Source organism: Engraulis encrasicolus, chromosome 11 (assembly GCF_034702125.1).
Source record: "Engraulis encrasicolus isolate BLACKSEA-1 chromosome 11, IST_EnEncr_1.0, whole genome shotgun sequence".
NCBI lineage: Eukaryota > Metazoa > Chordata > Actinopteri > Clupeiformes > Engraulidae > Engraulis > Engraulis encrasicolus.
The window spans coordinates 28,479,616-28,502,219 of NC_085867.1; the positions used below are offsets into that span (position 1 = coordinate 28,479,616).

Genomic DNA, 22,604 nt, shown 5'->3' on the forward strand with positions numbered 1-22,604 from the left:
CTCTGACGGCCACCTGTCCTCCGATGCTCCCCTGGTCTCTGACGGCGCCACCATCAGGCCGCAGCATGTCACCAGCTTTGTGGAGATGGCCCACAGCAGGAGGGGGAGCAGGCGCCCGTCATCCCTCAGGTGAGAGGAAAGATTGTGCACATACCAGGTTAAGGTGTCAATGTACTGTGTGTGTGTGTGTGTGTGTGTGTGTGTGTGTGTGTGTGTGTGTGTGTGTGTGTGTGTGTGTGTGTGTGTGTGTGTGTGTGTGTGTGTGTGTGTGTGTGTGTGTGTGCAGGGCCAGATTAAAATGGCCTGGGGCCCCTGAAAGAATTAAGGATAACATGTCCAACTTGAGAGATAAATATTTCAATATCGCATCTTGTCACAATTCTGCAATTCTTTCACTTTTGGCCAATTGTTGTATCTGACTGATTTAAGTGTAGAGTGAAGAATCCGCACCACTTGAAATCCTTTTCCCGTGTTTTTTTCCATGGTAGCATATCTGTAAGTCGCTTTGGAGCGTCATTTAAGTGTAATGTAATGTAATACGATTCAACTATTGAGGTCATCTTCGGATTCTTTGCCTCGATTCGAATCTCCTATTCGCTACCTCCTAAAACTCCCATCCTCTCTCAGGACCAGCCCTGAAGACGCCCAACAACTACCCTCTGGGGATCTCCAGTCACCCCCTGGTCATCATGAATCACCACCTGAGGGTCACCAACTGTCCCCTGGCCATCATGACCTGCCCCGGGTGGACTCCGGACCCATGGGACTGTCACCTGCCAACGACACTGGACACAAGAAGGAGTGTGGTGCTAGTTCAACAGGGTCAGATATGGCCACACTGTCTACATATGATAGCCAGAGACTCGTTAACTGGGATCCAGACAGCCAACCATCAACCTCTAAATCACAAGGTAAGCAACAGGGATAGACTGCTACAGACTACAGGCTTGTACAAAGTACATCGAGAGATAAGTGCACAGCCAGTGTACACATAAGACATGTTCATATTACCAGGTTCAAGGTTCTGCATTCTATATGTACATTTGCATGTCACGTGAGTGGAACTTGTTTGGTAGGTCTTTACATCGGCAAGGTTCTTCATCTGGGGTAAGTATAGCCGTCTCTTTCGCCATGAAAACAAAACAAGTCACATGAGCAAAAGAGAGGATAGGTGAGAGCACTGGTTAATTACTCCTTCACCAACATGGCGAGTCGGGAATTGAACAGGCAACCTTTGGGCTACAAATCTGCCAACCATATTGACAAATTAGAGATTCTGCAAAGTCAGCTGCACAGGCTTCTCATTTAATGGGTCACCACAGCAGCACAGCTTTTGTCCTCTTCTTAATGTCTCTCTGTAATTACAGTAAACGTTCCTAACTCCCATGTGTGCACTATACTCGGGAACAAAGAAATGCACATATGAGAAATGTGTACCTACAAACTCGTAAATTCTATTAGGATTTCCCTCAGCCGTCATCAGAAATGTTGCCTCTTCTCATCACAGGCCTTATCACATTTCATATGCGTCTCCTTTAATGGGTCACCACCACCAGCCTTAATTATGCTCTTGATGCCTCTATGTAAGTGTAATTACATGTGTGCGCCCGACTCCCAGGGGGACATAACACCATTCCACCAGAGGAGCTATAATAATAATTAAAAAAACATTACTACCATAGTTCTACACCACTATATCAGCGCACAGGGCCTTTAGCAATACAGTACGACTTTTATGTCATTGGCATTCTGGTAACAGCTAATTTATAAAATGTGTCTTGCGTGTCTTGTGTGTGTGTGTGTGTGTGTGTCTTGTCATCCAGGAGCCTGCCAGTCCTCTCCTGGGTCAGAGCGTTTCAGTAAGGACCAGAGGCCCACCTCTCTGCCCATCCAGCCCTTCGTCCTGCACCTCTCCCCTGGGCAGCCGGCGCAGCAGAAGCCCCTGGGCTCGCTCCTCAACCAGTACCTCAGCCAGGGCAAGCCCGGCAGCGCTCCTCCCAAGGCCAGAGCCAAGGACAAGGGCAAGGGAAAAGGCAAGGCGGTGCCCAGCTACCTACGGCCGTCGCCCCTGGGCGGGTACCCCTCGCTACACCTGGACATGGCCTCCAGCTCGGACACCTGCTCCACCTGCACGCCGAGCCCCGTGCCACTCCCCGTCCCCGTCACCGCCCTGCACTCGCACGCAAGGCGGCGTTTTACCTGGGGGGGTTCGCGGCGCGCAGGTAACAGCCCCCCTGTTGCGCCGCAGTGTTTCCCAGAGCAGTCTTCCAGCGGCTCCAGTAACCCCTTCAGGTCCTACGTGTCCCACTCCCAGAGCAGCGCAGAGGAGGCCCTGGACTGCCCAAAGATATTCACCCGAGAGGAGGCCCTGGACTGCCCAAAGATATTCACCCGAGAGGAGGCCCTGGACTACCCAAAGATATTCACCCGAGAGGAGGCCCTGGACTGCCCAAAGATATTCACCCGAGAGGAGGCCCTGGACTACCCAAAGATATTCACCCGAGAGGAGGCCCTGGACTGCCCAAAGATATTCACCCGAGAGGAAGCCCTGGACTACCCAAAGATATTCCGCCAAGAGTCCTCCTGTTCAAGGGTAACAGGTGACAGATACACCTCTCCTACACACCATACGGTGCTTGTTAAAGACTGCACCTCTCCTAAACACCACAGTCTATTAAGTAAAGACTTCTCATTCTCTACACATCACACTGTGTTTGTTAAGGACCGCACTTCTCCTACACTCAACACTAGCGCTGGCCTGAGTTTGGGGGTTTCAGCGAGTGAGTCCCGCAGCCCCATGCCTGTACCACGTCTCTCGTCTCGGCACACCCTGGAGCCCCCCCAGAGTCCCCTCACCAAACCATTGGACCCCTTCCAGTCCCTCAGCCTGTCCTCCTGCGGGTCCGACCGAGCACAGACATTTGAGGTTGGAGTCGGAGCGGGGGCCACGCCCATCTGGGACGGCGTCCATCGGGGGCGGAGTCCCGCAGTTACCTCGGTAACCTGCCTGAACACGCCCCCTTGCGTGAACTCGTCCCCCTGCCTGGCGTCCGGTGTGGCGGACGGACGCTGGGCCCAGTGCAGGACCAGCAGCGCACTCACCGCAGCAGCCATATGCAGACCGGCCATGACCAACCGTATGTAAACCATATATTGTAGATTATATTCTGGTGTTTCTCAGTAATTAGTAATACTTCAGTAAATAGTAATATAGTGTAGTAGCAATTATAGCAATTATAAATGCCAAATATGATAAAGATGTCTTCTGAGAAATGTTGAATTGACTTTCAAGGTGCACTGTGTAGGATGGTGCAGGCCGGAGTAGGTATTGCATCTAAGCTGCTCACTGAAACTGCTGCCTATTGTCAAATTTGGTCTTTTCATGAACATTTACAAATTAATAAACTAATTTATACTTGTATGACCAAAGCACAGTAAGTTTTGCAGCGAAAAATGAATATTTTTGGTGGTGGAGTATTTGTGAAGTATTTGTGAAAAAGGGAATATCTGTGAAAAGGCAGCATGAATTCTGTAAAGAAACTGGTTAAAATATTGCACAGTTCACCTTTACAATATTTGCAAATATATTGCTTTGTGTAATGAGACGTGTAGATTGCAGAAAACATTTGATTTGACTAAATTGACAATTATGAACGAATTACCTTAGCGTATATACGCGTATATAAAAGCATTATTGTTAAGACACATTGGTGATGCTAGAGTTGTCAGTGCTAGTGCAGGGGTCTGTTTTCTTCTTCAGAACCCTGCTGATGCCAGTAGTGTTCCGTTCTGATGCTGATGGTGTTCCATGACCATTCTAGATGCTTGACCTTCACACTGCGCCCTCCCTCTCCCTCTCCCTCTCTCCTCCACCTCATCATCTCCTCCTCTCCTCTCCTGCTCTCCTCTCCCCTTCTCCTCCTCCTCCTCAACCTCTCTGCTTCCCCTTCCTCCCCTGCTCTTCTTTCTCTGCCCCTTCCTCCTCTCCTTTCCTCTCCTCTCCTCTCCTCCTCCCGCCCTCTCTCTCCTCCTCTCCTCTCCTCTCCTCTCCACTACTTTCCTCTCCTCCTCCTCTCCCATTCTCTCCTCCGCTTCTCTCCCCTCCCCTCCTCTCCTCCTCCTCCTCTCTCCTATGTGACTGAGCAGGTTTCCAAGGTGACCATCAGCATCATCAGCATCAGTATCTCCAAGGTGACCGTCAGCATCAGTATCTCCAAGGTGACTCATCCTACCTGGCTGACAGGCCACATCTCCACGGTGACTCATCCTACCTGACTGACAGGCCACCAGCGGAGTTCAGCCTCTCCCCCACCGCCTCTACAGAAGCCCTGTCCATCGACCTGATGCAGAAACAGGGTGAATGGCAAAAGGCATTTTTACACTTACAACCCGGCTGTGTTGTGCTGTGTCGTGTCGAGCTGAATGGTGTTGTGAAGTCAGCCTGGTTTGTGTTTCCAGTACAAACCGTGTTACCCGGAGTATGGCTGGAGTTACGTTTTTGGCATTGTCACGTACTGTAGCATTACTTTACGTAAACTAGTTGACAAACGTAAGGCCGACAGATATCTGATCTATTGAAGTAGGCTATATATAGTTTGAGCATCATATTTGGATACTACAATATTGATTTCTGCCTTTGATTTTAATATCAAAGTAATAAACTAAAGACATGTCTAATTTAGTTGATCGGGTGGCTCTGGTTAATTCTGGGTAGCGACATACCCGCTCAGCTCGGTTCAGCCCGCAGAAAAAACATGGGCTGATTTTTTAGTTGTGCCGTGCCGAGCTGTACTGGGTAGAAAACAGGTAGAGGAAAATGGCCTAAACATGTGACCTCAGTGACAAAAATACATTTGACCTCATCACATGGGCCTGGATGCAGCATATGCATTCTGTCAGAACCATTTTAGTAAAGAAACACAGGAGAAGATTCTGAATGAAATGTCTTTATTGAAAGCCATGATACATTTGGCGATATGGCTCTGTTCACAGCACCACCCCCCCCCCCCCCCCCCCAATTTTTAAAAAAAATGTATTCCCAAAAACATCCAAAAGGTTATACAACATCAGCAGACAACTAGCAAACAGCGGTACCTTTTGGGAAAATATTTAGAGTAGGCGTATGTTAATTTTTTAAAAAATGTAAACAACCATTAGAATAGCTCATATCTCGGAAAGGGCTGAGCTGAAAATGTGGCATCACCGGGTACTGACAAATCAAGGGTAGAATTAGCAATAAAACAGCATATTGAAATTGACTGAACTGGTCCTTTAACCCGGGAGGATGGATGATCATGAATAATCATTTATGTTTGTATAGTAAAAAGTAAATATCTATGTAATTAACAGATGCAAGGATACTTCGTACATACAGTTTATTGGATCAAACCAGTTAAATATACAGTATATACATTAGGCAATGCAAGGTAAGGCAAGGCAAGTTTATTTGTGTAGCGCATTTCATACACAGGTTCAACTCAATGTGTTTCACAAAAAACAAATGCAAAAGAAAGGAAACAAGAAAGAAAGAAAGAAAGAAATTAGAGTCAAAGAACATTTAAAACATTAAGATAAAACATTTGGTAAAAAATTAAAATAAAAATACATTACGCTACGCTACATACGCTAATAATGTATACAAATATTAGTGGTGTGATCTTGAAAACCCTCTTCCAAGCCAGACGTGCTTACTGAAAGCTCACTGGCATATGCAGCTACATTAGCTTGCCTGCTGTGGCTCTGATTTGAAATGCAAAGCCTGTCTGTGTGTGTGTGTGTGTGTGTGTGTGTGTGTGTGTGTGTGTGTGTGTGTGTGTGTGTGTGTGTGTGTGTGTGTGTGTGTGTGTGTGTGTGTGTGTGTGTGTGTGTGTCTGCCATACTCTGGCATAGAGAGAGATGGAACAAGAGAAAGAGTTTCTCTTTGCTCTTCCCTCAGATGCAAAGTCGGTGTGTGTGTGTGTGTGTGTGTGTGTGTGTGTGTGTGTGTGTGTGTGTGTGTGTGTGTGTGTTTTGTGTGTGTGTGTGTGTGTGTGTGTGTGTGTGTGTGTGTGTGTGTGTGTGTGTGTGCGTGCGTGTATGTTGAGGAGAGACGGCCCACTCTGCAGCACTGCTGTACTTCCCTGAAGGCGCTGCCTTTGAATTGTGACCTACTTACTCCAGCTCTCCTTGCTTCTGATTGGCCAATTCCCCCTGTGTGCGTGTGTGTGTGCATGTGTGTTTGTGTGTGTGTGTGTGTATGTGTGTGCTTCTGCGCGCGCGCGCGTGTGTGTGTGTGTGTGTGTGTGTGTGTGTGTGTGTGTGTGTGTGTGTGTGTGTGTGTGTGTGTGTGTGTGTGTGTGTGTGTGTGTGTGTGTGTGTGTGTGTGTGTGTGTGTGTGTGTGTGACCGTCAGATTGTTAGTATTTGATGTCCTTTTGCTTTAGGATTTTTCCCCTGCCGTTCTGCTGGTTTTCTGCTACCCAGCATCTGTGTGTGTGTGTGCGTGTGTGTGTGCGTGTGTGTGTGTGTGTGTGTGCGTGTTTGTGCGTGCGTGTGTGTGTGTGTGCGTGCGTGTATCGGTGCGTGTGTGTGGGGGGGTGTAATCTTCTGCAGTTCTAAATAAATAATACTTCAATAATGAATAAATCCTAGCTACTGCGAAACAGCAACGGGCCCATTTCCATATGCACGTAAAGACGGACACACTTCGAAACATCTTTTCAGCTTTTCAGTAGCAAATTCAAGATCTGTTGACAATGTTGAGTTTTCTTGGAGAAAGAATTCTGTTTTAGATTCTGTTTTAGACTCCACATACCTTTTTAAACATGACTCTCTCTCTCTCTCTCTCTCTCTCTCTCTCTCTCTCTCTCTCTCTCTCTCTCTCTCTCTCTCTCTCTCTCTCTCTCTCTCTCTCTCTCCTTACAGCCTTACTCAGGGCGGTGGGCTTGGCTGTCAATTCAATCGTGTCCTATTTTGAGCACCCACACAGACACCCAGATGAAAAGGTAAGCATGCACGCAGGTACGCACACACACACAAATAAACATACCAACAGCTAACACCCCCCACCCCCCTCACCACACACACACACACACACACACACACACACACACACACACACACACACACACACACACACACACACACACACACACACACACACACACACACACACACAATTACTGTAAACATTTCTAGACTGAGCATTGGCAGAGTTTGCGGAAATCACTCTCCATCACGCAGAGCGATTCAAAGGCATTCCAAGAATTGCAGAGCAACAAGGTGATGAACCAGGAAGACCTGACTTAATATAGGACACTTCACTTCCTGGTCCTCTCACTGTGAAACCTTTACCAAAATAAATAAGTATCCATTCACAGTAAGCCATATAAACAAATAATGACTATATGACAGTGATATTTTTTGGGATTTAAGTAACTGTGAAAATTGAGTCGATTCCAGATTTCAGAAGTGTATAAAGTAGAAATAGTTTGACAGTGTATCTACCTAATTATGTACAGTGGTGTATAGACTATGTAAGATCATGTTCTAGTGTTGTAATTGCATCAGTGAGACTACTTCTACTTCTACTTTATGAATCGCTGGTTGATTAGAAGATCTTGGGTTAGCAGGATAACAGTATGACTCATCAGAAATGAATTATTCACGATGAGCAGCGTTGTGTGTTTGCTTTATGTGTGCACCCCCACATGCACCAAACCACACAGCTATGCGCTATCAGAATCCAAGTCTAATTACATTTTAATTAATTTTAATTAAATGTGTTGTTGTCGCTGCTGCTGTTATTATCATGATCATTATTATTATTATTGTTTCTGAAGTCTAAAGTGTACAATAAATGTTTTGTCTTTTATAAATTGAGAACTGTAGGAGTAAAATTCTTTGTGTTTTGTCTCCTCAAAGATAAATAAATGTAATGTGTCTGCACATCCTGTGACACACCAAATTTCATATTCAAGTGTTGTTACGTTATACATTAATGGTGTATGTGGGCCATCTATAATACACTTTTGAAATGATCTTGCCAGATTTTGCCCCCCGGGCCTGAGTTTGACATCCCTGTAGTAATGTAATGTAATCTATCTATCTATCTATCTATCTATCTATCTATCTATCTATCTATCTATCTATCTATCTATCTATCTATCTATCTATCCATCCATCCATCCATCCATCCATCCATCCATCCATCCACCCATCCACCCACCCACCCATCTATCTATCTATCTATCTATCTATCTATCTATCTATCTATCTATCTATCTATCTATCTATCTATCTATCTATCTATCTATCTATCTATCTATCTATCTATCTCTTTTTTAGCTTCGGCTGGGTAACAGTACCCTGAGCCCCGGTATCGCCCGGCTGGTCCTGAGTCAGCTGTGTCCCGCCATCCGCAACATCCTCCAGGACGGCCTGCGCTCCCACACGCTGGACCTGATTGTGGGCCAGCGCCGCAACCAGCCCTGGGACATCGTGCTGGCCTCCACACAGCCAGGTCAGTAGGAAGGATGAAGGGTTGGCTACAATAAATATCAGGGCTGATAGTATTCCGGCTCAGTGTCTGATTTCAGGCTTGACACAGGCCTCGTAGTAGAAGAAAACACTGAGCCTGAACACTTTACAGTAACACTTTTTGAAATCATTAAAACCTAATGACTATGTTTCATTCTTGCAGACAAAATTCTGTCAGCAGGGCTGATAGTATTCAGGCTCGGTGCCTGGTTTCAGGCTTGACAGAGTTTTGTCTGCAAGAATGAAACATAGTCATTAGGTTTTACAGTAATTATTTCAAAAAGTGTTTCAAAAAGTTTCTTCTACTACCAGGCCTGCAGTATATATGTATTAGTGATGACAGTCTGTTACAGAGCGCCGTTTCAAACCATCAACAGCAGAAACCATAAAACCACTGTTCTGAAGTTTGCTTACAGTAAGTACGGGAAAAAAATATGTGACATATTACGTATGAAACAGTAAGCTATTTCAGTATTCAGAAAACAGCTGCAGTGTTTTGCGCTGCCACACGGACCAGCAGGTGCATTGTAATGGCCTATAGGAGAGCCATACAGTAGGTCTGCTTAGCAGGTCGCAGCGTACACATTTACATAATTATTGATAGACTAGTAGACAACATCATCATCATTTATGAATACAACAAGGAGAAGAGAATGTTCTGACGTGTGCGAAAACTTTATTCTGATCGCCCAGAAAAATGTCAGATGTCATTGTGCAAAAATATGAGCTCAGTCCCATATTGTGTCCACACTTGTTGCAGATAATGAGGGTATATCATCTCATTTTGTCGAATTGGGCTCATTTACGTGTAATTTCAAACATGGCTGTTGGTCCCGAATGAGCATAGTGTAGTGTGTAACATCTGTCCCACTTGCTGATGGGAGTTGTAGTCCAAACACAAGGGGTGTGCAGAAAACATTATCATAATTCTTATTTATATCATACATACATATACATATACATATACTGCATCGATTCATGACCATGCATCGCAATTCTTATTTTCATGATGTACTGGATCGAGTCATTACAATCGATTATTATTAATAATCATAAAATTGAATTTGACACTGGTTCATTTTGACAGTAGAGAGATAATACTTCTGTTGTAATGGAAGCTTTCTCCCAGATGCTAAAATGCTCAAATAAAATAAATTGACTTGTGAATGCTACATAGCAACTGAGAAATAGGCTATATTTTTACACATGTACTGAAGTAAATATTGCCATCCATCGGAATAATACGGTACATGAACCGCAACGCATCGTGATAGAATCGTATCGTGGCTTGTGTATGGTGATCCGCATTGAATCATGAATACTTTCCCAATACCCATCTAAACACTGCACGTGGTCCTTTCTGCAGGCCCGACCACTCGTGTCCTCCACAGTCTGGTGTCCGTGGTCAGCAAGTGCTCACAGCTCACCAGGCACAGCATGAGGTTCAACGCCTTCATCATGGGCCTGCTCAAGTAAGTTCTGAAGAGGGATCTGATGGGCAAGCTTTTCAGAAGCTACCATTCAGTGCCGCCACGCAGTGTTACTGCAATTTCGACAACCAGAACTGTGACGAAAATATTTCCTCAATGCCTTTTATTCATTTTCATCATTGTGACTAAGACTAAGACTAAATTTTAAAAAAACTGACGAAATTACGATAACGCTGGTTTTATATAAGTAAAATAGAGAAAAAGAGAACCAGTGTGTTTTATTCTGTACAGTGTGATATACTGTATGTTAAAAAGAGAAGCAGTGTGCAGAGAAGGTTGAAGGAAGTGATGTTAAAAAGAGAAGCAGTGTGTGGAGAAATTCTATTATGTGCAGTGTTGACTAAAATGACAAAAATTTGACTAAGACTAAAATTGATTTACGTCATTTTGACTAAGAATAAGACTAAATTGGGAAGGCAATGACTAAATATGACTAAGACTAAAATTGATTTTCGTCATTGTGACTAAGACTAAGACTACATTTTAAAAGGCTGACGAAATTAACACTGGTGCCATGTATTCCAAATGGCCTGCTTTTACCTGCCCAAATAATTGTACCTTCTGAATCCAGCTTACCCGATCTTCTGAATAACTATGGATATTCAAGTCAGTTATCCTGAACAACAAGGGGTATTCTAGTCAAGTATCCCTAGTAACTATGTATGCTCACTTAAGTTAGCCATTATCACCTCGGTACTCAAGTAAGTTAATATGTATTAGGCCTACTATGGGGTACTGAAGGTAAATTACTTTAATGTGTGTTATTAGGGTTAAGGTGTTAATTCCTACCATTATTAGTGTGCCTTGTTGTATGTTAACTTGTGTAATGAATGGTACTTAAGTTAAACTTTGCACCCATTATACGCAGTGGTGTAGTCTACTTTTTTATGGTGGGTATACTGTATATTTGAGATTTTTTTTGAAGTGGGTATACTGTATATATTTGTGCCATTCAAAACAATGGATCAATACATTTTAAGTGGGTATACTGAAATCCCTGAAATGTAGAAGTGGGTATACTCCGTATACCCGCGTTCTACGTAGACTACACCACTGATTATACGGTATATAATGTAAAAAAAAACGATATTGTCACTTGCCAAACGAATGAGCCAAATACAGAATGTACGTATGCAATGTCATCAAAATAGTGATTCATGTATTATGGTGAGTGATTCATGTATTATGGTGATTCATGTACTAATTTCATGTTGTTTTCATTCTCCCTCCAGTTTACGTGCTCTGGAGTTCTGGCTCAATCACCTCTACACGTGTGTAGGTACGTAAACCAGCATCTGATACACATTCGTATTGACAGCGACATCTACAGTAACGTGCATTCATATTGATAAAGGCAGCATCTAATGCACATACATTTGAATGTAAAGGTCGTCTTTCTTGTCTTGGCTCTGCGGGCCGGGCCACATGAAAGGACTCAGTGGGCCGCATGTGGCCCCCAGGCCTGAGTTTGCTCTCCTCTGATCTTGACACTGAAGAATTATATAGGCATGTCCATACAGTACAAAACACATATTTTTCACCATGTTTCCTTGGCTTCCCTGTGATTTCTCCCTGCAATAATGCAATATAATGTGTCTTTATGTTTCCCCTTGTAATAATAATAATAATAATAATTGTATTTGTATAGCACTGTGTCATACAAGGCATGTAACTCAAAGTGCTTAACAAATGGGAAAAAACATTGTTAGAGATAGATTTAAAAGGAGAGGAGAGATAGATTTAAATGGAGAGGTATAGAGGAGAGGCAGAAAAAGCAGGAAGGCAGAGGAAGAAGAGATAGACAGAGAATGTAGAGTCATAAGGTCAACGTAGGTTAGGACCAGGATTCTTAGATGTGTAAGGTCCATAGTGGCTGGGCCTATCATAAGTCATAGATAGTCACACAGAGATTGGGCGCTCAGGTGCGGCCCCTGGTGGCATCAGGGGTGAGGAAAAACTCCCTTTCGCTTGATTCATAGTTTGTGAGGGGGAAAAAAAAGCTCAGTGAGGTCTGAGAAAAAAAGACCCCCTGTAGTCAGGAAGAAACCTCAGGCAGAGACCAGCGGCCACCTAGGGGAGCCCCCTGCCAGGGCTGGATTGCGAGTAGTAAGGGCGCTGCGGCGGCTGGGACACTATGACGTCTTGGCAGCTAGGAGTTGGCAAGGATGAAGAGGTGGGTCTTCAGCTGCTTCTTAAAGGAGTCGACGGAGGTGGCTGATCGGATGTCGATGGGGAGGGTGTTCCATCTCTTGGGCGCATAGCAGGCAAACGCGGCGTCGCCGATCTTCTTCTGCGGGGGGGTGGGGGTCCTTAGCAGCTTGGCTAAAGTACAAAGTACCACCACTCTGCCCGTGTGGTCCTGTACCTGGACCTGAATGTAGCAGGATAATACAGTATATAAATATTGTGCAATATAATGTATGGTATATGTCTTTATGTTCCAGATACCCTGCACCCTCTATACCACCATTCAAAATTGGTGGTTGATATGCTATAGTGAATATGCTTCTTAGGTAGTCCACTAAAAACAAACAAACAAAAAATCCATACAATAGTGGCACTGCTGTACTGTCGTTGCGCCGCCCTGACGTGTGCTGCTTCTAAGACATCACTGACCCGTGTAATATAATGATGAAGTACAATGTCTTAATGTCTCTGATCTTATATTATATTATATATGCCTTCATGTTTCCAGATGCCCTGAGCCCCCTGTACCACCACTCTGCCCTGGTGCCCTTGTGGCATGGCCCGTGCCGCCCCCACCTCCACGAGCTGCTCCTCCTCCTGGAGCCCCTGGCTACCTTGCCCTTTGACCTCCACCTGCTGTCGGAGCCCCGCCTCCTGCTCCTCAGCACGCGCCATCCCTCCTCCCTGCTCAGCCAACCGGCTCGCTCCTCTCTCCAGATGTCGGCCCTTTCAGCCAATCGCAGCCAGCAGAGGGAGCAGCTGGGGAGTAGGATTGGAGGAAGCAGGCATGGAGGAGGGGGTGTTCGGGCTGCTCTGCTGAGCCCACAGACTCTGATGCGGTTCCTGTCCTCAGGCCCGGAGCCCTCTGCTGCAGATGCTGATGCAGAGCAGAGGCACTGGCAGACGCAGAGACAGACGCACACACAGACGCAATACCACAGCCAGCCATCGGGTGGCAGCAGCGCATCACAGTCCGTGGTGGGCTGGTGGCTGAGGCAGCCGTCGGTGGTGGAGGCAGCTATGGCGCCCCCTGTGGTGGCTCAGGAGAACAGATGGATGGAGGAGAGCAGGAGGAGGAGGAGGGGAGAGATGGAGGAGAGGGATGAGAGAGGGATGGGGAGAATGGAGGGTGTAACGCAGGAGGAGGAGTACGAGGAGGAGGAGGAAGATGAGCAGTCTCCACGGGCGCTGCGTTGGGCTCGGCTGTTTGGCGCTCGAGTTGGCGCCCCCACCAGGCCAGAGAGTGAACAGCAGGCCCTCAGCAGACCGCAGAAGAACAGGTACAGATCTCAACCTCTCATTTCATCATACTGCATAATGGCCACCATCTCTAGCTATGTATTATCTGATTTGCCAATTGATGTGTAATACAGACCATGGCTAATACACACTGCTAAAACCCAATGGTAATGCACACTGTTCAAGGGCTTTTTAGTATATGTGACCCACTGAAGTGTATGAGAGTATTCTTACAGTTCAGTGTATGTGACATAAGACACCTTTGATTCAGTGCAATCTAAGAAGGCATAGGTAACGCTCGGTGGCATAGACACGAATATACACGACAGTGTTTTCCGCCTGAAAACAGGTAGTCGTTTACAGATAGGTTTCCCATTTATAAACATTCACACTGTGAGGAGGGACAAGATGCTAAACAGTGAATCACGTGGGCGCATTTTTTTGAGTGACAGCAGTTTCCAAACCATCAGAGGCTTGCAGAGGGATCCTTAGTTGTGTGCGCAGACAGGAGAGTTTGTATTGGAGATGCACAGGATACAAGATTCGGTTCCGGATCCGGCAGGATAATAGGGTTTTTCACAGGATCCGGATCTGGCAGGATCTTACAGTAAGCAGTGGATCCGGTATCCAGCAGTTACCTAAAAATCAGGATCTGGTGCATCTCTAGCCTAGGTTTTTCAGTCAGTCTTTCACAACCCCAATTGCTGCATGGAGTGAAAGCCCTTTGGAAGCGGCCAGTGCAGGCAGTGTGGCAGTAAGCCAATGAGTCTAAAAAATAGGTTGAGCCAACATAATAATAAGGGCCCACGTGTGCGAGTAGGCTATGTGTTTCAACCCTTTCGTAGGATCCGGTTCCGGATCCGGCAGGATCTTAACCCTCTCTCGGCGCCACAGGTTTTTGCCCAAAACTGATGATTTTGACATGTTATATTCAAAAGGCTGTGGCTTAACATGGGTAATAGATAGAGCCTGACAATTAATGAGACAAATATTGAGGATGACCCAAAGTTTATTTTGGGAGTAAATTATCCCATCTAATTTGCATATTATGACGTCATATGGTGTCGGCCATTTTGAATTTATAATGAGTTATTGGATATTTTTGCATATTTTCAAAATATTTTTAATAATTTATCTAATTTAATTTATAAAACTTCCCCAGACACATCACTATTATGTTCTGTGAATACATTTTGGTCTAGAAAGCAATAAATTGTACACTAAAAGAGTAATTTGTAACTAATATAGTGCAACAATGTAGCATAGTGACAAACACAAGTGAATGGACGGTTGCCGTTTTGCCTGTAGGGACTGGTCTATGAAGGTGACAAGTTATTTTTTAGTGCATGGACACCCTTCACAGCAATGCCCAGCATACAGATTCTATCCACACTAGGGGTATTATGTGCATTTTGTCCATTTGTGTGTCTTTGAACCAAGTACAGCAGGCCTACAGTAGCCTACAGTAGGCCTGTCAGCGTACACCCTGAAGGACTCTGGGTATGGGCTACATGTCTAAAAACTTGTGCAAATATCTATTCAAACCCAGTGTTACATTTACTGATATACAAATAGGTGATATAAGGAAAGTGTGTGTGTGTGTGTGTGTGTGTGTGGGGGGGGGGGTGGTGGTGGGGGGGTACCTAGCCTATATCGCCCATGTCTTTCTGATGCACCAAACCCCAGCTGGTATCACACTTTTTTGTTGCAAATAGACTCAGTCAGGTCGCAATTTGACATAATTATTACTATTATTATATCATTAGAACAGCATTGCTATTTATTTAGACCTGCAGTCGGCAGGAACAGTGTCGAGTAGCGTGAACTATGCTTCCGTTTTGCACCGAGTAGAATGCGCACGAGACCTCTGTGTCTCGGGCGCATAGCCTACTCCTCTCACTCCATCCCCCACTGTTGGCAGGAATATGCGCACTTCTTTTGTCTTCATTTACTTTTCTACTTAGTATACAAGCTCTTCTACAAACATCCTGACCACTGTCACCCTCCAGATGATGAATATTGACTCTGTAACAGGCAAATTACGACGCGTTGCATCATTCCCCTGTCGTTGCAATGAACGTCGCCAGCATAGCGACAGTATAGCCTACAAAGCAGCATGAAATTACCTCGCATCTCGATCGGAAAAAACCTTCCCTTCCTCAATATACAAGTCTCCTGCAGAAACGAACACTTCTATTGTGTACTTACAAGTGAATGAATGAAGGGTTTTCTTGTTACAGTCCCCATGATCGACGAATAGGCTGTCGATAGTTTCCCTCAGGCAACAGTAACATGGGAAGTATAACGCGGCAGAAAATACACTCCTGTTTGCATATTACCTCATTTAGGGGCGAAATATATGATGAATACATATGTACAATCATGACAAGTTACCATTTGAGTGCATTTGGTCGTTTATTCAGTAGAATTATCCACGTAATGTCACTACAAGGCTGCTTCCGTCTTTCGCGTTGTTTCACAGGGGAGACAGGTTACTTCCGCAATGTCCGAGGTTTGTAGTTTTGTAGTTTTCTTCAACAAAATACCATATAAGGCGTCTCAATGTATTTAGAACTGAAGTAAAACATGCCTGCCACCCAATGGAGTGGAAGTTGAACTACATTTGATATCCTATTTGAAAAAAACGGCCGTTGTAATCAATACGGCATCTCGTCGACAAAAGTCGCCTGTGGCGCCCAGAGGGTTAAGCAGTGGATCCGGTATCCGTCAGGATCCTAAAAATCAGGATCCGGTGCATCTCTAGTTTGTATACAAGAAACTTATGTATACCTGCTTCAAAACTGAACTTGTTTGACATCACAGTGAGACTTAGTGAGTCAGGCATGCTAAAACTTTGCCACCAGAATGCCACTGCCTCTACACATAGTTATTCAGGCATGTTAAAATGAAGACACCACAGCTTGTGCTACACACATTAGTATTCAGGCCTACTGGTGAGGCATGTCAAGCTTCCTTGAGTTCCTTCATGTTCCTCTTTCTTCCTAGCCTGGGAACTCCCATACTGCCTTTAGTTCTACACAATCGTTGCGATCTGAAAGACAGTATGGCGAGGATGACTCATAACGTCCAAGATCATGGTACCTGTGTCATAATGGCCAAGCATTCCGACCTTTACAGTTTCTCTGCCCAATCAGAGAGCAGGGCAGTGTGTCATAATAGCCAAGTATTCTGCCCCCTACAGAATTTAATATAGGCAACTCCCTAGACCTAATCTCACTTGTGATTAGGTCTGGTGTTAACCAGGCAACTTTCTTCTTCTTCTCTTTTCGTGGTGTTTGCACAAGACGTGCGCTACCGCCCAAAACACAGCGCTAAGGGGACTCCATTTATTCTCTACCTCAGGACTCCGAAGGTCTCCTAATCGAAGGTCTCCTAAAGGGGCGTTCACCCGACGTAAAGTGGATACCGGAAAAGAACCCGCCTGCTTTATCTCACTCTCATATACGATTCTCTGACTAATGTTTAACGAACTCGTAGTGCACCGAACTGCTCAGAGTTTGTGTTTCGGAACCCCGATCTGAGTACCCGTTCTTTTGCACTTTCCCAAGGTGGAGGTTGGGGTTTCTGACTACCGAGTTTCAAAAGAATGAGACATAAAATCTGACAGATTAAAGTAACATGCTGCAGGTGTGCCAAGCTTTTTTCTTGTTGTCATGTTCTTCTATTTCCTGTTTTTTTTTGCAGGCTGCCGTCTCATTGGTTGAGTCTGGACCGGTCAGCGCTAGAGCACCTGGCCCAGAGCGTGTGGTCCGGACGGCGCCAGGATGCACACCCTTACAACAGCCTTGCCTCCGGAGGGCGCCACTGATCTGATGCAAATACTGTTGTAGAAAAAGAGAACTGAACCACACACCAAATGTAGTTTTTTGAGGTGCTGATTGATGGCTACTGACATAGTTTCCTAATCCATGAACAAAAGTGGTGCCACACTCTGCTGCTATGTGGACCAGAGTTTGCGTGTGCCATTTTGTTTGCAAGTATGCTATAGGATATTTTTTATGCAAGTCCACTATACACACACAATCACACACGCACACGCCCCTTCAACCACAACCGGTACAAACACCACAGCAGTTCACCAGGTCAGGATACGCAACACCACCCACTGGGCAGTGACGGGATGTGCAGTAGTAGAGGTGGCAACTCTACCCATGCCCCATCAACCACTGGACCCCTGTAACAGCTCCGGACCAGGGGTCCGTTTCTCGAAAGCGTCTTTGCTAACGACGGTAGCAACGTCCTTCGTAAGAGCGACTCAAGTCTCTCTCGACAGCGACGCTCACCACTAAATCCAAGGGAACGGTAAGACGGTCTTGAGACGGTCTTAAGACGGTTAGCAAAGACAAGAATCGAGAAACGGACCCCAGTACCACTGCAGCTGCAGAGGGTCGTACACTCGTCTCACCTCAGGTGGGCGCCAATGAGGCAGTTACTGCTCGTGCTTCCCTACTGATGCACTTGCAGCCCCTGCACCTCTACAACCATCACTGCACCAGTCCCATTGGGGATGACACGAATGCAAAGATGGACATAGCAACCCGACAACACACCCACACACGCCTCAGTGATGGGAAGGGGGAATCATTCAAGCACATCCTTCGTACTGCACCCAGAGGCGATTTTAAGGGTCAGCAGGGGCCCCATGCGAAAATGGAAAAAAATGAACATTTGAAACAAAATGACCTCTACTGTAGTAAAGTCTGAGTTGTTAATCGCCATTAAGGGGCTTGGGGGCCCAAAGCAGCTGCCTGCCTAGCCTGGTGGGAAGATATGCCTCTAACTGCACCCTTAAGAAAACAGCCACCGCACCCCTAAAAAACAGCCACCGCAGCCCTGAAAACAGTCTCCGTTCACACCCCCTAAAACGCCAATTGCCCCAACAACAAACACACCCCCAGCTCTAGTAAGAGTGGGGTGAACTGGCACTTATGCAACCTTACGCAGCAGCCCTCTTCTAGCTCAGTCTGGGGTCTACTGATAGAACTGCTGCACACCTGCTGTACTACAAAACTACCAGTAGGGGGAGTCCTCAGTGATGCAAATGTAGACTTCATTACAGCTCAACAGTCTGTACGACAGCAAGGCCTCAACCCTGTGTGAACTTTTACAGGGACAACATCGGATGAGTCCTTAAAGTGCACACACACAGACACACATATACATACAAATACATGAACACACACACACATGCACACACGTGCACACACACACCCCTCCTGTGTGATGGAGAGTGATCCGGAAAGGGGGGTTTTGGATGTCCATCAGGTGTGTGGATTTGAGGTCCTACACACAAAGACAATAATTTTGCTCATTGTTGTTTTTTTTTTTTATCTCATCATGAATAATAATGAAAAGCACAATACATGTTGGTCACCAGTCATCACCCTCCACAGAGTATGTGTCAAGTGATAAACACATGGAGAGACACAACAACAAAAAAATCATGAAAGAACAGGGCATGATGATCATCTGTTCATGGGTTTTGTTTATCTATAATTGTCTGCTACTGTATGTTGGTGAGAATAGAATAGGACCCCTTGAAAAGGACCTGTGAACACACATGCAACATGCACACGCACACACACACACACACACACACACACACACACACACACACACACCTAAATCATCGGAATGCAGCCTCCTGATCTTCCTCGTTCTTGTGGATTGTCTTTCTGTTTTCCAAAGCATGATGATCTTCACAGTGAATAGCTTGCCAAAACAAAACATGAATATCCATTGTTCTGTTTTGAAGGGTAATGGTATTTTTTTTCTTAACCTGATATGTGTATGTACGTACAGGGCCACTGACAGTTTGGGCCGGGCCCAGGACAAAGTCATCTGAAAGGGCCCCTAAATCTGCACCCCCCCTGGTTCCAGGATAACTAAAGCCTGGCTCAAACTACACGACTATCGCGCCGATTCTCGGCTGAAAACCCCCCTTACGACAATCGCTGGAACGTTACCCCCCAGGACCATCGCAAGCGATTGTCGGGAAAGATTTCCTCGTCGTGAGCGACATTCTAAGATAGAACTCGCAAATTGTAGAAATCAAACAGTGTTTGATATTTACGACTGGAAATAGAACGTCGGGCATTGTCTCGGTGGCTGTGAGCAGCGACAAGATTGATGGTTGCGATTCTCTTCTAGTGTGCGGTGCACCCCGACGCCAAAATCGGACGCACAATCGCTAGTCGTGTAGTTTGAGCCTGGCTTGACCCCTTCGACCCACCCCTTCCCACCCTCTGTCAGTGCCCCTGGGTACTATACGCTATGAAATAGACGATTTGAATAATGTTAAGCACAAACCCTTATGACTGTGTGAGTTTTAGCCAAGGTCTGCTCTTATCTGGTGTTTTGGTAAGTAGCCTATTGTGCCCCTATGGGGTCTGGTGACTAGTGCCCGTAGTGTTTGAAACCTGAGGGAATATGAGAGAGTGATTTTTTTGAAGAATACTGTATGTGATGATCAAACCTTTATTAAAATTCTCGGGAATATAATTGACGGACGTTTTCTTTTTCAATGCAGCTGTATGAGAGAGGGATTTGTTGTGATGGTATATGTGATGATCAGTGGTGTATGTCAGAGAGTTAATTTATGTGTGGAATGGAAACCTTAATTCAAATTGTCGGGGAATATAACATTTCAACGCAGCTGAGATACATTTTTTTTATATGTTCAAAAAAATCACTATAACATGTGATGGCCAGTGATGAATATGAGAGATTGATTTCAAATATGTGATGGTTTATGATGAAAATAGATGTGATGAGTGTATTTTTTGACGGTTGTATTTTCTGAGAGGATTTTGGTAGAGGTTGCTCTACAGCGCAGGTGAGCCCTGTTGTTGAGTGTGTGTATATGTGGCATCGGGTCTATGGCAATACAGAGATGTATTTACGGCAATAAATTATGACGTGTTCATCTGACGAACGTCTCCTAAGCTCTTTTGGACTGTGTGCTGTGTTGTTTTACCATTTCATTAGTGTGTGGGATATTCTCATGTCAAGCAAAACAGGTGTTGTTCTCAAATGTAAAGTACAGTTTATTGGAATTCATACTATACACGTTCTTCTTAAAAGAAAGAATAAAAAAAGCATTGTGTATACAGGTCCCAGTTAGCCTGGGGAATCCCATGCTGCTTTGCACAATCGTTCCGATCTGAAAGACAGTATGGATTCTATCCCTCTGCGAGGACACCAGATGGGAAAGGAGTGGAAAGACGGTGATTGCAGTTTGTTTGAATCAATGCAACTGACACGATTGGCTATGGGCTATGTACTGTATGTATATGCTAAATGGCACACAATCGTAAACCACTCATTGCCTCCTTGCCACTTGTGAGATCGTCTGGTGTTAAACAAGCAAGGTTATCATTGTGGTGATAAGACACACCTTGGAGCAGGCATCACCAATGTGGAGCCCGCGGTCACCATGTAGCTTGTGTGTGTGTGTGTGTGTGTGTGTGTGTGTGTGTGTGTGTGTGTGTGTGTGTGTGTGTGTGTCTTTGTCTGTGTGTGTGTGTGTGTGTGTGTGTGTGTGTGTGTGTGTGTGTGTGTGTGTGTGTGTGTGTGTGTGTGTGTGTGTGTGTGTCTTTGTCTGTGTGTGTGTGTGTGTGTGTGTGTGTTTTTGTCTGTGTGTGTGTCTCTTTGTCTGTGTGTGTGTTTGGTGCCCACCCAGGATGTTGAAGAAACGTGACGACGGCAAGGTTTTAGTCACTGTTCATGTTTTTTTTTTCTTGTTCAAAATGTGACATTATTCCTTTGTAACCTTTATCAATAACGAAAAGCAAACAATCATTCAATCATAGTGATATTTGAAAAGGATGGAAACATGGCTAGGTGACATGGATAGGTGGTTTTGAATGACACAAGTTGCCCTCAGCAGCCCAGAGAGTCAGCTCTTGGTAGCCCTCAGACCCAGAGGGGTTGGGGACCCCTACCTTACAGTGAATGAACTACATCAGAGCTTCCCCCAACTTTTTCTGCAGGGTCCCAAGAAGGTTTTTGCGACCCCCCACCCCCCATATTATTTGCCTTTTTTTTGTCCAGTAGCCCCTTAATGCGTGCCGTACCTCCAGTGGCACGCTGTAATAGTCATTGAAATGTAACTACCATAGCACTACAATACTATGACACAACACAGGCCCTTTAGTAATGCACCACGACTTGGTCATTACCTTACTGGTAACAACAAATGTATAAATCCGCGTCTTAAGGGGTTAATGTTGCTAGTCTGGTAATGTTGCTAGAAATTCAAAAGCAAAGCTCTATTAACCATGCAAGTGAATACTGATACTATCCAGTTTATGGAAGTATGTTAGCTGTTAACCTGTAGATTTCAGGTTTTCATAGTTTAGTCCATTCTGTCCATGACCCCCTGCAATCTCTCTGCAACCCATCCCTAGGGGTCCCGATCCCCTAGTCAGGCCAAGAGCAATGTAAATATTGTTTCTGATCTCCCCAAAAAACGGGAACTCCACCCACTTTTTCGGACACCAGTCAACCAGTAGCAAACCTAGGGAGGCGTGTCAACCATGCCATTTGGAAAACGTAAATTGCTATGGTCTTGGTCAGACCAAATCTCGAAGAGATTTGAAAGTCGATGATAATCAGGCTACCAATCCCCAGTTTTGGGAACCACTGAACTACAGAGAGCCACCTGAGGAGCACTCGAGTGACAGATACACTATAATGAATGAGGTAGAAGTAGTAGAGGTAGATTACGATAGGTGATTATGTGCAGACATAGTCTTGGAGCAGTGGACAGTTTCTTCAATTACTCAACAGCCACTACTTTCGTATGATTCGTAAATAATTCGTTATTAATCTAATCTAATCAGTTTCTCTGTAAATGTATAATTCAATTAAATCGGAATAATACTTCAGAATCACTTTCTCTCAATACTCAATACACACATTATTCCCCCACCCCTTCACGCACACACACACACACACACACACACACACACACACACACACACACACACACACACACACACACACACACACACACATACACAATTGGAGGTCACAGTCACTCTGTTCCTGATTACAATTCAAGTGTTTTAATCATGATAGTTGGCAGTGTCTGGTCTCTGGGATGAGAGGGTCTTCCTGGTTGTAGTGTCTGACTAGAATTTCCCCATTG

The 22,604-nt window shown here is 45.1% G+C and overlaps 1 protein-coding gene across 1 annotated transcript in view; it reads right to left on the reverse strand.

Annotated features, from left to right (window-relative positions):
- Positions 1 to 22,494: 22,494 nt before the first annotated feature.
- The window catches only part of cimip2b (ciliary microtubule inner protein 2B), a 12,032-nt gene continuing 11,922 nt past the window's right edge, over positions 22,495 to 22,604 (reverse strand). The window contains exon 6 of the mRNA XM_063211288.1: positions 22,495 to 22,604. This exon is cut by the window's right edge and continues 232 nt beyond it. The gene's annotated coding sequence lies outside the window, so the exon portion shown is untranslated.